This window comes from Monodelphis domestica, chromosome 1, assembly GCF_027887165.1.
Source record: "Monodelphis domestica isolate mMonDom1 chromosome 1, mMonDom1.pri, whole genome shotgun sequence".
Taxonomy (NCBI): Eukaryota; Metazoa; Chordata; class Mammalia; order Didelphimorphia; family Didelphidae; genus Monodelphis; species Monodelphis domestica.
In genome coordinates, this window is record NC_077227.1 from 213,784,703 (window position 1) to 213,801,500 (window position 16,798).

General features: G+C 35.0%; 1 protein-coding gene across 11 annotated transcripts in view; it reads left to right on the plus strand.

The window, feature by feature from the left end:
• The window catches only part of HECTD1 (HECT domain E3 ubiquitin protein ligase 1), a 111,558-nt gene that overhangs the window by 21,577 nt on the left and 73,183 nt on the right, over positions 1–16,798 (plus strand). The window lies entirely within an intron of this gene.

Here is a 16,798-nt window from a genome sequence, read left to right on the forward strand (position 1 = left end):
GAAATGCAAAAGAAAATCCTATGATTTATCACTTGTTTATGTGGGCATAGGATTTGGGGTTTTGGTTTTTAAAAATTATTACAGAAATGAGTAATATGAATAGAATTCAAGTGATGACACATGTATAACCCAGTGAAATTGCTTGTCAGCTCTGGGAGTGGGGAGGGAAAAGAGGAGGGAGAGAAAATGAATCATATAACCATGGGAAAATATTTAAAAATCTAAAATAATATTAATCTGTTTTGGGCACCCCAAAGCAACTTTGGATTTTAAAGGGCAAAAAAAGTTTAATCTTAAGATTGAAGTGTCCTCCAACTTTGCTGAATTAGAGTAAAGACAAGCTTTTTGTTTATCTGTAAACAGGTCTTGGATAGTGAAGCAACTAAGTAAACTAAGCAAAGTCAGGGAGAGAAAAGTGGACATATTGCAGAAGCCTGAAAGACTCCCCTCTTATCTGGGACTGAGGTTGTAGTCCTTTAATCAAAGAGGCTTGGGAAAGGAGTATCAAGATAAATTGGAGTAGGAGAGGAAATGTAGAGTTTTTCCTTGGAATCCTGAACTGAGTAGATTTGCTCCCTGGCTCAGGGCTGTGAAAGCAGCTGGCCACAAAAGACTGGTGCTTTTTCTTTTTCTGGCCTGCTTTTACTATTTAATTAATAATTATAAATTAAGATATGGTCTCCAGAGAATTTTAATCACATGGGCCATCATTGTATATAAGGAGCCATGTGACTGTATATTTACTTAAATTTTATCTATGTTTTATTGTCTTTTTACTTTTAAAAACTATTTCCCAGTTACATTTTAATCTGCTTCAGTAACATAAGGGCCTCATGTATTTTATACCTCTCATCTAGTCTAACCTCTTGAATTTACAGATAAAAAAACTGAGGCTCAGAGAGGTTAAGTGACTTCCCCAAAGTCCCACAATCAGTATGGTCACCATTCTTCTCTATGATACTTCCTGTCTTGATCCAATCAATAAAATTAAGTCTCTGAATTGTAACAAAAACTGTAGGTGCTGGGGATAACATGAAAAAAAAAATCTAACAGGGGTAACAATGTGCACACTTATAAGTATATACAAAGTAAATAGAGTCTTGGTCATGTAGTTCCACTCTGTTCATGCCTTCTCCTCTTTCCTTTTTCAAAAGTCTATCCTCTACAATGTGCTTCCTAAAATACTGATTCATTGGTGAAGGGACATGACTTTCAGTGTTTACTAACAATTACTTCTCTTGATTATTTGGACACTTACATCCTTGGTTACTTCTTTATTCTCTTTAGATTTCATTTTAAAATATATTTAATCAAAATTATTTTTTATAGTTTGTAAAAAAAATAGTTTGTAATTTAGTGTTCACTGTGTTAATTTGAATCCTTATAGAAGGAGGGTAGTTGCTGTCTAGGAACAAAATATACAATTTCTTTTGATTCTTCCAGGATATAATCATATTGTTTAGTAAATTCCCTGTTTAATATCTTGATGCTTTGGCAGAATTTTAGACTATCGTATTTGTTCCTAGAGAATATGTGCTTTTCCAATGTTTTATGATAGGATTGGTTACTTTACTTTGACAATATAGAATTACTTGGCAGAATTAGACAGATTAATGCATTTAAATTTGATTCTCTGGTAACAGTCTGTCATTTAGCAGTCTCAGAGCCAGAAATTTCTTTTACCTGTTAAATTTTCATATGGCTATCAGGTTTGAAATATTTTAGGCAAAGAACAATCTTTAAATTTTTTTATTTTAAAATTTTATTTATTTAGAATATTTTTTTCATGATTACATGATTCATGATTTTTCCAGTCCCTCTTCCCTCCCCAATCATTATCCCCATTGAACCATATGATCGATCATACCTCTTTCTCCTACATTTCTATTTCCATAAGAACAATCTTTTTTTAAAAAGTGTAAAACTGAATTAATATGGATTTAAAATTTAGAATTTGTCATGATTTAAGTTGGGCTTTTTGCAATTTATAAGAAAGATTTTGCTTTGAATAAATCTTACCATAGAAACTTTTATATTAAAATGGTGCAATGTTATTACAATAGGCCTTTCAAGACAATTATTTTGTTATGGTGTATACCTGAAAGTAATTTCTGTTGTATATAAAATACTCTTAAAGTACTGTGTGTTCATATAATATGAATTCAGGTTTTAAAACATCACTATAAATAGCAAGCACTTGTTTTTGTTGAGATAGTGATGGTGTTTTTTGAGAATTTTGGTATCTAGCTTGTGAGCAACTTTCCTTTGAAAGTATCTCATTATGGTTGAGCTAGGACTAGAACCTCCATTTCCAGAATCCTAGTATAGTATTCTATTTGCTATTTTATATAGCAGTGATGGTGAACTTTTTAGAGAGGGAGTGCCAGGCCATCCTCCACCCCTTACCCCACACAGGGGTGGGGGCACTCTCATTGCGCTGCTGCGCAGGTGATAAGGGGTCCCTGTGGAGGGGAGGAGGAGGTGGCCCCAGTGCTCTACTCCCCATGTCTGCTCTCCATGGGAATTACCTTCACCGCAGACTCAAACAGGCTGCCTGCCATCTGAGCTGTCCCCTCACACTGCATGTGAGCTGCACTCCCACTTCCCCCAGTACCATATCCCCTGAGTACCACAACTGGGCTGCTGGGCAGGGGTGGGGGAAGAAAGGGGAGTAGTTCTGTCCCAAAGTCCCTCTTGACTTTCTAGTAACAAACTCTGGCAGGCAACTAATTGCAGGTGTGTCCAGAGAGGTCTCTGCTTGCCCTTTTTGGTATATATGCCATAGGTTTGCCATTACAGCTATATAATATTTTTATTATTGCTTTTTAAAAGTGTTTAAAAAAATAACCAAACAAACAAAAAACCATTCTGTAATGGAATACATAATAATAGTCACTGAGAGACATGGGAAGATTTGTATGAACTGAACTTGGATAATGTATATAAAACCAATATTTGTACCTTCAATACCTTTGAAAGAGTTAAGAACTGTGATCAACTCAGTGACTAATGACGAACCACAATTCCAAAGGACTCATGAAGAAATTGGCTGCCCAACTTCTGACAGAGAAGTGATGGATTCACTGCAGATGGAGACATTTTTGGTGAACATGGCCATAGGAGACTTGATTTTGTTTGACTATACTTTCACAGGGGTCTTACCTTGTCTGTCTTTCTCAATGGGAGGTGGGAAAAAGAGAAAGCAGATTTTTGTTGATAGTATAAAATTTTTTTAAACCCAAATCATTCTGTAGGTAAATGGTGTGCTCGACTATAGTTAAAATATAGATTCTGTTTTTACTTGACTAACTGTACTAGAAATTGAATTTTTCTATAGAATTTTTTTTTTAATCTGTGGCCTATGAACCTTTTTTGTGATGGATTTCAGTAGGTACCTGAACTTGGCTGGGAAAAATGTTGCATCTTTATTTCAGTATGATTGATTTCCCTTATAAAGCCCTTATTTTATGCATTTGAAAATCTTATTCTTGCAGTGGCTGCCAAAGGGGTCCAGTGAGACAAAAAAGGTTAAGAACTTCTGGTTTATACATTCCCCTCTTTTTAGGGACTTTGTTTACCTGAATAATCATTGTTTGATATCCTTATTTCTACACTTAGATTCAGTGAATCAAGCATTACTCACCATTGTGACAATGCTTTGGTGCTTGCTGTTACATGAAGCTTCTCTACCTACAAGGTCTTGAAACATGAAATTATTCCTTTATTCTGTCTTTCCCACCACTTCATTCTACTGTACCTAGTTCATTTTCATTGTGACCAGTTTCTTATTGTCCTACTTCATTCCCATGTTTTTGATTATATTATCAGTTTCCATGGATTTAACTACACTAACAATTCTCAAATCTTTTATCCTGCCCCATCCTCTCTGTTGGCCTCCAGTCTTCCATCTCTAACTGGATGTCCAGCAGATATCTTAAATTCAACATGTCCAAAGCTGGACTCATTATTTCCTCCCTAAACTCTCCCCTGCTCCAAACTTTCCGGTTACTATCAAGACTACTATCATCTTCCCAGTCTCCCAGACTTGTAACCTGGGTGTCATTTTTAGTTCTTCACTAAATCTCACCCTCCCAAAGAGAATCTGTTGCTGAGACCTTTCAAGTCTGTCTTCTAATCATCCCTCTCAGATATACCCTTCTTTGTTCTGATAATTGCCATATCTTCATGCAGGCCCTCATTACTCTATGCTTAGATTATTGTAATAGACTTCTGAAGGTTCTGCGTGCTAAAGCCTCTGCTTATTTCAGTCTATCCTCCATTTAGCTGCCAAAATGATTTTCCTATAGGTCCATCTGACCATTTCACTTCTATGCTCCCTTTCCCCTCTGCCCCCCAACTCCAGTGGCTCCTCATTGTTTTCAGGATCAAATACAAACTCATCAAACTTCATAATTTAAGCCACTCTACCTTTCTAGTCTTCTTACTCGTTATTCCCCAGCATACACTCTTTGGTCTAATATCACAGGTCTCCTTGCCAATCCTTAAAAAAAACACTATCATCTGACTGTGACATTTTTCTTTTTTCTTCCTTAATAACAATTCTAAGATAGAAGGGTAAGAGCAGGGCAAACAGGCTTAAACGACTTACCTAGGCTTATATAATTAGGAAGTATCCAAAACCAGATTTGAACCCAGGTCCTTCTCATTCCCGGCCTGATATTTTATCTACTGTGCCATCTAGCTGTCCTTCTGGAACATATTCTTTGACTATTCCCTATGCTCAGGATGTTCTTCCTCCATATCTGTATCTCTGGCTTTTAAGTCACAATTAAAATCCCATTTTCTACAGGAAGACTTCTCCAACCTCTCTTAATTCTAGTGTTCACTCATTTCGGTCCTATCCAACTTTTCATGACCCCATTTGAATTTTGCTGTTTTTTTTTGCAAAGACATTGGAATGGGTTGCCTTTTCCTTCTCCAGCAGTTTTAAAGATGAGGAAACTGAGGCAAACAGGGTTAAGTGACTTGCCCAGGGTCGCATAGCTAACAGGTGTTTTAAACTAGATTTAAACTCAGTTCTTTTCCTGACTTCAGGCCTGGCACTCTTATCTATGTTGCCATCTAGCTGCTGCTTTTTAAAAATTATTTCCGTTTATGTTGTATATAGCTTGTCTGTATATATTTATTTCTTTGGGAATTTGAGTTACTTTGAAGACAGAAACTATCTTTTGCCTCTTTTTTAAATCTCCAGTGCCTGACACATAGTAGGCTTAATAAATCCTTACTAATTACCTTCTCTCTTCATTAATTCCTTTAGAGTCCCCAGATCACCAATTTTGGTATTCTAGCCACTACTCTATAATCCCTTGCTCACTTTACCTTTTGTTGTTTCAGCTGTATCTCCTGATTTTTTTTTTCCATTTCACTCTTCCTATTTGACTAACAGATATTGTTAAAGAAAGTTACAAAATTATGTTGTTTAATAAGGATTGATGCTATTGCTTTGGCTGTTCCTAAACCTTTTATGGGGCAGCTAGGTATTGTAGCAGAAAAATTGTAGGTCCTAGAGTTAGAAAGACTTGAGTTCAAATTTGGCTTCAGACACCTACCTAGCTGTATAACCCTGGATAAATCACTTAACCTTTTTGCCTCAGTTTGCCTTCGTTTCTTCATTTGTAGAATGAACTGGAGAAGGAAAATGGCAAACTACTCCAATATTTTTGCCAAGAAAATCCCAAGTGGGGTCACAAAGAGATAGACACAACTCAACAACAAAATCTTTTATTCTTTAAGCTTATAAGTCTCCTTCTTATTTAATTTTCGACAGATGATCTTACTGCGTATTTTACTGGAAATCTGGTCATTTAAGACCTCATTTTCTTATCTACTTGAAATATCTCTTACTATGTGCTATATGCCTAGTAGATACCCAAGAATTTTTAAAATTAGAGTCTTAGAGTGAGTTAGTCCTTTAATTCATTATATTTGTATAACTAGTTAATAAATGAAATGTGGGTAGTGTATTTTTACTTCAGTTTTTAAAGGAATTATGATTGTTTATAGTGAAATGCCTCAAAAGCATGTACAGTATAGCTGTGGTCAATATAATAAGTGAAAAATTGAATTTTCTTATATATTATATAGAAACCCAGAAGAGATATCATATATATCCCGAATATAAAGTAATGAGGAAAAATTACCTGGAGAAGAAGAGACTCTTAAGTCAAATAAAACTTATTTAAAACCCTCTACAGTGTTTCTCAGAAATATAATTTAAGTTTATTTGACATATTGACATAATAAATTTGACTCAACTCCAAGTTGAGTCTTGGAAATCCATGTGTTATCCATCATATTAAAGTCACATTTTAACTATATGAAGAAATCAGTAGGCAGATCTAGTAGAGTATATTTCTAGTAGAGTGTTTTCCATGTGGCCACTCATTGTTCATAAGTAGGAAAACCAGTGCATTTCTCAAGTTAATTCCTAGATATCCTTTAGATATTCAGAAAAAGTTTGCCTTGTATAGTGAGTTAGCCAATTAATATTAGACATAATGTTTACTGCCAAATGACATTTAATATTGCCTCTAGTCACTTTTCTGAATTGCTAGAATTGCCAGCAGAGTTTATATACTACTTGACTAAATTCTTTCCAAATGTTTATAAAGAACAAAGCCTGCTATTTGTTTAATGCTATAAAGTGATGGGTCTCAATTCAGGACAGAAAAGCAAAGACTTAAGGTTCAGCTCAAGTTAGATTTTTATATTTGACATCAGATTGCCCCAGTAGAATATAAGCCTTTGAGGTTAAGGCAACTTTTTGCCTTTTTTTTTTTTGGTTTGTTTCTAGCAACAGTGCCTCTGATGTAAATCTTGGTTCCTTCATCTTTGTCTCTTAATTTCTCCAGGCTCACTTTAGATGCCATTCCTTTCAGATTACTTGCTATCTATGCTGCTTATATTTTTTTTGTGTACCTAGTTATTTACATGTTATCTCCTTTATTTGAACATATGTCTCTTGAGAGCTGGGTCTCTGTTTTTGCTTTCCTTTATATCACTTGAGTAGAGCTGTGAGTGTGAACCTGTAGCACATTTGCCAGAAAGGGCACACAGCCCTCTCTATGGGCATGTGCCCATAAATTGCCAGAATTTGTTACTAGAAAGCCAGAGGGACTTGGGAGCTGTTCCCTTCTCCCTCTCCATGTGCCTGAGGACATTTATCACTTCCCTGCCCTTCTTTCCAGCAGCCCAATGGGAGTGCTTCCTCACTCTCCTATCTGGGGTATGGGAAGAGGTAAGGCGGGGGTGTGGTAGGGCCTGGAACACCTGTCTCTAAAATCACTGACCTAGAGCATAGTAGTAAATAGAGTGAATAGTTGGTGTAGTGAACAGAGTGCTAGAGCCGGAAAGATACACATTCAAATCAGGGCTCATTGTATGACCCTGGTCAAGTAATTTAATTAAGTAAGTTTGCCTCAGTTCCGTTATTTGTCAAATGAGTTGGAGAATGAAATGACAAATCAATCCTGTATCTTTGCTGAGAAAACACCCAATCCAGTCACAAAGAGTTGGAGATAGAGAACAACAGAGCATAATGATTATTTAACAAATATTATTTAATAAAGGACTATTCACTAATAGACTTGCTACAGTTATATTCATATTTATTCATAAATTTAATATGTATGTAAAGAGCTCTGTAAATCTTTAAGGTATATAAATGTTTGCTGTTACCATACAATTCTTGTTTATGTCTTGATAGGCATATTCCCAGTTATTTCACACATTCTGTAGCTATTTTGAAAGCACTTTCTTTTTCTCTCTTTATATATTTTGTTGTTAAATATACAGAAAATTTAGCATTTTTTGAGAGTTTATTTTTTAACCAGTTATTATACTGCACTGAATTATTTTTAATTACTATTTTAGTTGAATCTTTAGGGTTTTCTAAGTAATCCATCATACTATCTGATAAAAGTGCTGATTTGGTTTTCCCGTTGTCAGTGCTTATTCCCTTGATTTTTTTCCCCTTGTATTATTGCTATGCTAGCATTTCTAGAATCATATCAAAAAGCAGGGATGATAAAGGATGCCTTCAACCCCGAGTGTCTTATAAAGGCTTATGGCGTTTCTTGATTACAGATAATGCTAGCTCTTGGTTTTGGATAGATACTATTTACCTTATTAAGGAAAGATCCATGTATTCTTATACTTCTGAATGTTTTTAAATGAAAATATAATGTATTTTTTTCCTGCATCATGATTAAAAAAAAAAAGCTCTACTAGTAGGGAATTTTAACCTGGAATCTATAAATTTGTTTCTTTAAATATTTGAATAAGTATTTCATTGTGATTGATTTCTTTTAGTTCCATATAATTTATACATGTAAAAGCATTATTCTAAAAAGGGATTTGTAGATTTGACTAGACTGCTAAGGGGAGAGAAGTAGGGGAGGAATCTATTATATTAAAAAAAGGTTAAGAACTACTGCATTACAGTTCCTCTCTCTCATTTCATTGGTTCCCAGGAGAGGAAACTTTACATTGTAGTGATCTTGGCAACTCACTAAGCCTAGAATTGTAGACACTAATAGGTTAAATGATTTGTATGTGTCAGAGTCAGATCTATCTTTTATACCATGCTTACTACCTCTTATTAGTTTTCCCAACATTTGAACCAGCATTGTATTCCTGGTATAAATCCAACCTGGACAAAGCATATAATCTTTCAAATATATTTCTGTAACCTCTTTTGTGGTTTTTTTTTTAAGCCCTTACCCTTCTGTCTTCTTATCTATATGAGTATTTGATTGCAAGGCAAAAGAATGGTATGGGCTAGGCAATTTGTTTTAAGTGACTTGTCCAGGGTCACACAACTAGGAACTGTCTACAGCCTTATTTGAACTCAAGAGCACCTGGCCTAGAGTCAGGAAGACATGAGTTCAAATCCACCCTTAGACACTTACTTAAATTGTGTGACCCTGGGAAAGTCATTTAACCTGTTTGCCTTAATGAACCAGAGAAGGAAATCATAGACCACTCTAGAAGTCTTTTTTTTTTTAAGACCCTTACCTTCAGTCTTAGAATTGATATTGTCTTTTAGTTCCAAGGCAGAAGAGCAGTAAGAGTAAGGCAATGGGGGTTGTGACTTGTCCAGGGTCACACAGCTGGGATGTGTCTGGGGCTGGATTTGAACCCAAGATCTCTTATCTCTACTAGGCCTGACTTTCAATCCACTGAGCCATCTAGCTGTTGTCTTCCCCCTCCCCCACAGTATCTTTGCCACTAAAACTCCATGGATGGTCCGTGGACAGGGTCATGAAGAGTCAGACATGACTGAACAGCAACAAAAACAAATCTCTTTTGTAATAATTTATTCCATATTTTTACATTGACATTAGAAATATTGGGCTTTAGTTTGTTTTTTGAGATCCTTACCTTCGTCTTAGTATCCATTCTAAGAAAGGTGTCAAGGGCCAGACAGTTGAGGTTAAATGACTTTCCCATGGTCATATAACTATAGGAAGTATTTGAGGTCTTTGAACTGAGGGCCTACTGACTCCACTTAGATCTGCAGTCCACTGTATTGCCCAGTTGTTCCTTGGTTTATGGTTTTGTTTTCTGATTATCTTTCCTTGGTTTAGATATCTTGACCATATTTATCTCACTAAAGTAGTTTGGTAAAATGCCTTCTTTCTTTTTTGCAATTTGTGTAATTTGGAAGGTTTTAAAAAATGTTTGATAGAATTCACCTGTAAATTACTCTAGTTTTGAATTTTTCTTTAACAGTTCCTTTATGGCTTATTAATTTCTCTTTCCAAGATTAGGTTTTTAAAATTCCATTTTCTGTCCTTATAAGTCTCTATTTTATATTTTTGTAAATATCCAATTTATCAGTTGTTGTTGGCATATAATTGGACAAAATAGTTTTATCTTTTTTATTTTTGAAATTGACAATTTGACTTTTCTCTATGTTCTCATTTTCCAGAACTTCAGTTTTTATGTTTAATTGGGATTTTTTTTTCATTTAAAATTTTTAAAAATTTCATGCTCAATTTTTCTCTTCTCTCTTTTGTTGATGGATTTTCTCCTAGATAAAGTTTCTCAGGAAGATGAATCTTTTAGGTCCTGCATTCTATCCATTGGGCCACCTACCTACAGTCTAATTAATTAGTCTCCAGTTAATGCAAAAAGATATTTCTTTTATTCATATTAAGTCTATCTTTTTACTACCAATCACCCTGATTTTTACTCCATAGTTATAAGACTTCTAGGCAGTGTTCTTTTAATATTTCTTAAAACTTTTTTTTTTTAAACACCATTCATAAGCAAAGGATAAACTATGGGAGTGGAAACACCGAGAAAAAGCAACTGCCTGAGTACAGAGGTTGAGGGGACATGACAGAGGATAGACTCTAAATGAACACTCTAATGCAAATACTATCAACAAAGCAATGGGTTCAAATCAAGAAAACATCTAATGCCCAGTGGACTTACACATCGGCTATGGGGGGTGGGAGGGAGGAAAAGAAAATGATCTATGTCTTTAACGAATAATGCTTGGAAATGATCAAATAAAATATATTAAAAAAAAACTTTTTTTTTTGTCATTATGTTCAGGTAATATTTTTATATTATAATCTTAGATTTTTCTTTTTTCTTCAATCTGTTTTCCTGATCAGTTTTTACTATACCTTGTGTTTTATTTTACCAACTTCTTGGCTTTCATTTTTCTTTCCTCATTGAGTCATTGACTTCTTTTTTTGGTTCATCAGAGTCTTTAGAGAGTTTGTTGCTTGGGCCAAGCAGATAATTTCCTTTCCATTTCTTACTTCCATAGCTTTTGTTTCATTTCCAAATGTTTTTCCTCAACTGCTTTCATTTCACTTAGAAAAAAATCATTTTAAACTTTAAAAAAAAATCCTTTTGCTTTATCTCTTTTCAGAATTTTAATTGAAATTTTGCTCAGTTTCTGTTTTTCTCTGAGGCATTGCTTGTAGATGGTTTGGAGTAATTGTTTCCTTTTGGGTTTATGTCTTGAGCTTCCCTATCATTGTGTAATAACTCTTTATAGTGGAATTATTTTTTTGTTTGCTTTTGACTTAAGACTTAATGTTATGGTTGTACTCCCCTTGTGAGCTTTGCAAGTACCTTCCCTGGATTTAGGTCTGAAAAAAATTGCTACTGGATTCAGTCCTTAGCTGTTTAGCTGGAAAGCTCTGTTGGTTCAGAAATGGCAAGATTGTGGGCTTTCTTTTCATCTGGGTTTCCTACTTGGTTCTTGTTTCTTCTCTTGGTTAGGCTACCTACTGGAGATGAGACAGTGCTATATGCACCTGGACACTGAGATCCATTGCTGCTAGTTTTGGGACTTCTTTCTACTTCCTATTAGGGAAGAGCACTTCATAATGTGAAAATTTCCTTCTTGGGCATCCCTGACTGCGAATTATAAACAGATAGTTTATGACAGAGGTACAAATTTGCATCTGGCCTGTACCTTAGTATTTGTTTTATGTCTGATGGAATCCCTGTATAATCTGGAATCTCCTTCTCCCTGAGAGCTATATAGTACTTCTGACCTGATCCTTTTTCCTGTGTCTTTAGGCAGACCTCTGTGGTCAGTTTTCCCGTGCCAAGTCAAGCTGGACAAATAACTCACTGTGACTTTTTCTGGATTTCACAGTCTGATACATTTTCTAGATGTATTTAGAGGAGCTCTGCTCAACTGGCTCTTACCATTCCAGCATTTTTGCTCCTCAAATGATTTTTTTAATCATTTCTTCACATTTCCTTTACTGATGATAATTTTATTGCCTTATTGCCATAAAGAATCTGTTTAGTCTTCTTTCTCTTTTTTGTGAAATTTTAAATGTCCTAATACCATTGGATCCATGCCATTTCTAGACTAAATTAGGAATATGCTAAAAAGACATGGTGATTTTTTTTTGGGGGGGGGGAGGAAGTGATACAGTATGATACCGAGCAGGGAAGGCCTTACATAGAAGATTGTGCTTGAGCCAGATCTGAAAGAGAATAGAGAATCTAAGATGCAGAGGTGATAAACAAGTTTATTCTGGGCATGGGGTACAACCAGTACAGATCCATGATGTGAGAAATGAAAGATATGAACAGAAATAAAGCCATCAAATTCTTCATATCCATTAGTACACCAGGAGAGACCCCCTACAATGCAGCAGGGATTTACATATTTATTATTTGATATCCAGAGCATTGGGATATATGTAAGATGAAGGAAAATATCAGAACATCTATTTTTGTCTTCTTAGTCTAAAAATAAGAAAGAAATTTAGCATTTTCTAATGAATATGGATTAATACAAAGTGGAAGACTGTCAGTGTTTTCTTAATCTGTTTTTTTTCTTTTAGCATATTTTGACAAATCATAATTATGTGTTCTTGGTTAAGTGGATTATAGACTAATTACAAAGGTAAAATTGATAGGCCTTGGGGGATAAGAATGAAGAGTTAAGAATGACATCTAGGTTGTGGGACTGGTAGGATGTAGTGCTTAGTTTTTGGTATGTTAAGTTTAAGATGATTTCTGAACACCCAATTTGAGAGGGTCAGTAGATAGTTAGAAATGCAAGATTGGAGATCACTAGAGAAGTTAGGACTGGATAAGTTTATTAGATAGCCATCAGTTTGATAATAGTTGAATTTTTGGAAGTTGATGAGATCACCAAGTAAAATAGTATAGAGGGAGAAAAGAAAGAGGGTCCAGGACAGAGGCTTGAGAGACACCTACTATTAGAGAGTATGGATAAAGAGCCAGCAAAGAAAACTAAGAAGGAGCAATCAGAAATGAAGGAGGAGAACCAAGGGAGAGTGGTGTCAAGCAAACCTTGAGAATAAAGGATGTCAAGAAGAGGATGATCAGAAATATTAGAGAATACCCAGAAGTCAAGAAGAATAAGCATTAAGAAAAGGTCTTAAGATTTGTCAATTAAGAAATCATATTAATAACTGTGGAGACAGTAATTTTGCTTCAATGATGAGGTTGGAAACCAGATCCCATAGGGAATTAAGGAAGAAGATTTTATTATATTATCATAGACAGTCTTCTCAAGAAGTTTACCAACAAAAGGGAGGAAATGAGATATGGGATGATATCTAGTAAGAACTGATGGAATAAATGAGAGTTTGGGGATTTTTTTTAGAATGGAGAATGCATGAGTATATTTGGAAGCAGGCAATAATCAGAGGCAATGAAGATATAAGAAAATGGAGATCCAGGAGGAGGCTCTTTGGTAGGAAAGACAATGAAATGAGATTAGTTGGCATATATGCTAGATTCTGAGGATACAAAGCAAAACTTTGCTTCCAGGGAACTCACATTCTAACATCGAGGCAACATGTGCATACAAAAAGGCTTTATGTGACAGCCATTTCAATTTCAATCAATTTCATTTCAATCAATCCATGGATTTCAAGAAGTCGATTTGAAGTGGCAGAACATTCCAGACATAAGAAATAGCCAGACTCTTTGTGGTGGCAAAAAACTGGAAAATGAAGGATTGTCCCTCAATTGGTGAATGACTGAACAAATCATGGTATCTGATGGTGATGGAATACTATTGTGCTGTAAGGATTGATGATCTGGAAGATTTCTATATGAACTGGGAGAACCTCAGTGAACTGATGCAGAGTGAAATAAGCAGAACCAGGAGAACATTGTACCATAAAGTGAAACATTGTGGAACAATCTAATGTAATGGACTTTGCTACTAGTAGCAATGCAATGAGCCAGGACATTCCTGAAGGACTTATTTGAAAAAATGCTAATCATATTGAGAGAGAACTATGGGAGTAGAAATGCAAAAGAAAAACATATGACATCACTTATCACATGTATATATGGGTATGTGAATCGGGATTTAGGCTTTAAAAGATCATTCTATAGCAAAAATGAATAATATGGAAATAGGTATCAAGTGATAACATTTGTACAACTCAGTGGAATTGCTTGTCAGCTCTGGAAGTGGGAAGGGAAGAGGGGAGGAAAAGAACATGAATCATGGAAACATGGAAAAATATTTAAAAATTAAAAAAGAAAAAGAAAAAAGGAAATAACCAGGCCAAAAGCACAGAGTGGTAAGATTGAGTGTTGGGTGTAAGTAAGGCCAAAATGGTTAGACCATATAGTATATGTAAAGGGGAATAATGTATAAGCTGGAAAGGTTGGTTGAGACCTGGTTGAGAAGTTAATAAAGTCAACAAGTATTTATTAAGCACCTACTATCTGTCAAAGAATTGATTTTAAAGAAAGACAAAAACAGTCTCTGCCCTAAAATAGCTCACAATCTAAAGGGGAGATGATATGCAAACAACCATGTACAAACAAGTCATATACCAAATAAAAAAATCATCAGAAGAGAAAGAGTGAGCATTAGAATTAAGGGGAATTGGGACAGGTGTCTTGTAGAAGGCAAGATTTTAGCTGAGACTTGAAAGAATCCATGAAAGGCCAGTAGGTGGAGATGAAGAGGAAAAGCATTTCAGGCATGGAGGACAGCAAGTGAAAATGCCTAGTTAAGAAATGGAGTATATTGTTTAAAGAACAGCAGTGAGGACAGTTATTGTTCAAAGGGTATGCGGAGAGTTTTCAGGAGAGTAAGGCTTAAGAAGACTTGAAAGGAAGGAAAAGGCAAAGTTATGGAAGGGTTTCAACAAATAGGAAATTTTTATATTTGATCCTATAAGTGATAGGGAGCTATTGGAGTTTATTGAATCATGGCCAGACCTGCACTTTAGGAAGGTCACTTTGACAGCTAAGTGATGGATGGACTGGTATAGGGAGACACTTGAGGCAGTCAGACCATCCAACCAACTATTCAGGATTGGGATGATGCAGGACAGAACCTTGGGTTCATCTGCCGTTAGTAGGTACAACTTGGATGACGATTCAGCAAAAGTAGAATGATTTCAATGACAAACAAGATTTTACATTTTATCCCAGAGGTAATAGGGAGCCACTGGAATTTGAGTAGAGGAAATTTTGTTGTTCACTTAAGTCATGTCCAGTTCTTTATGACCCGATAGACAGCATGCCGGGCAGGCTGTTCTAACCTCCATTATCTCTCAAAGTCTGTCCAAGATCATGTTCATTGTTTTCATGACACTATCTCTTTATCTTATCCTTTGCCATCTCTTCTTTTTGTTCTCAGTCTTTTCCAACATTAGGGACTTTTTCAGCAAGTCCTGAATTCTCATTTTGTGGCCACAGTATTTAAGCTCCAGCTTCAGTATTTAATCTTCCAGTGAAAAATATGAAATAATTTTTTAAAGTATTGACAGACTTGATCATCCTTGCTGACCAAGGTATTCTCAAAAGGGACTTCTCCAGCAGATTTTACAAATGAGACTTCAGCGATGTGAACTGATAATTGTATAAGCAGGCTAGTTTTCAGAGAGGTAGAGGAACTAGAGTTCAAATGGCCAACATTCACTGGATTATGGAGATAGCAAAGGAGTTCCAGAAAAACATCTGCTTCTGATTCATTGACTACATACTTCTAAAGCCTTTGACTATGTAGATCATAACCAAATGTGACAAAGCACTCAGAGATGGGAGTACTAGATCATCTTATTTGTCTCCTTAGTTAGGAACCTGTATATGGGGCAAGAAGCAACAGTTTAAACTGATTAAGATTGGAAAAAGAGTACGTTACTTATATGCAAAGTACTTCATGTGAATTGCCAGACTGGATGAATCAAAAGCCAGATTTAAGATTGCCAAGAGACATGTTAGTAATCCCAGATACACAGAAAATATCACTGATGGTAGTAAGTGAAGAAGAATTAAGAAACCTCTTGAAGAGGGTAAAAGAGTGTAAAAGCTGATTTGAAGCTTAACATAAAATTAAAAAACCAAAAATTATGAGTAGGGGGAATACCTATGCTTTTTAGCAAAATTATTTTAGCAAAAGTGGAGGAAAGGTTAGAGTAGTAAGAGATTAGAAACAGGGAGATCAATTAGGTGGACATTGCAGTGGGTGAAAATCATTATATATACTGTATTTTGAATTAAATTTGATGTATTTTGCTTTTAAGTTTCTCACAGGATTTTTTTTGTACTGCTGTCCTATAAAATAAATAAAAGTTAAAAGATAACATTCCATATTGTATTTATTCTCCAAGTATAGATTATTTTTAATTTCTTTCCTTTTGACATAAAACTTCCATGCATATTTTTGTACACACAAGTTTCATTAAATGTTAAATTGAATACTTTTACTATTAATTCATTTATCCATTATGGTATAATTTATCCCTCTTTTTATTGTTTTTCAGTATTCCCACCAAGTCCTTATTTCAAAAGCTGGGTTTATCAAACACTAGGTTGCTAATGTCATTTACTCTTGTATATTGTCTCTCTAATCTTCTCCATTGATCTACCATTCTACTCATTATGATATAATTCTAATGGTAGCATGTTTAGGCCTTCTACTGAGAGTAAACATGACGGGTTTTGTAACTAATTGTAAACTGCCAGATTGCTTTTGAAGAGGTTTTAACCAATTTGCAGCCCCACCAACATTTGTATCTTATATTGGTAGTGACTTTTGGGTAGATTTAGTAGGAAATTGTTTTAAATCTGCACTTTTTTGAATTATTAAAACATTTAAATAGTTTCTTCAAACATTGATTCATAATTTCCTCTTTTTCTTAGAAATTGTTAATATTCTTTGCCCATCATCTCCTTGGGAAATTCTTAGAGATTTTTATTAGTTGCTTATATAGCTAATGTTGGATTGCTATCAAATAATTGTTACAAATTTATTACTCTATCTGATAATTTTTTACTTAGTTGAGGT